The sequence below is a fragment of the Centroberyx affinis genome, unplaced genomic scaffold (genome assembly GCF_046629955.1).
Source record: "Centroberyx affinis isolate AG114_WGS23_722 - 3 ecotype Tasmania unplaced genomic scaffold, CSIRO-AGI_Caff_v1 ptg005395l_1, whole genome shotgun sequence".
Lineage (NCBI taxonomy): Eukaryota > Metazoa > Chordata > Actinopteri > Beryciformes > Berycidae > Centroberyx > Centroberyx affinis.
The window spans coordinates 22,246-22,500 of record NW_027282699.1 but is presented as its reverse complement, the minus strand read 5'-3'; positions in this window follow the sequence as shown (position 1 = coordinate 22,500).

Here is a 255-nt window from a genome sequence, read left to right as displayed (position 1 = left end):
TTGTTGGTTCTATTCCCTGTTTGGAAGTAAATAGGTTGTCAATTATTTCTTGGGTGTTAACCATTTAGTTGATGGATCTCTAATCGCTGGAAGCTCTGCCTCTTCTCCAAAAGACGAAGGAAAGCGGAGACAAGCTGGCAGGTCTAAAGGCCAAGTTATACTTCTGCGTTGGTGATTCTGGTCGTAGACCTCCAACACTAGATGGCAGTGTGGAGCTTTGTTAACACAGAAGTAACAACAGAAGAAGTCGTAGTG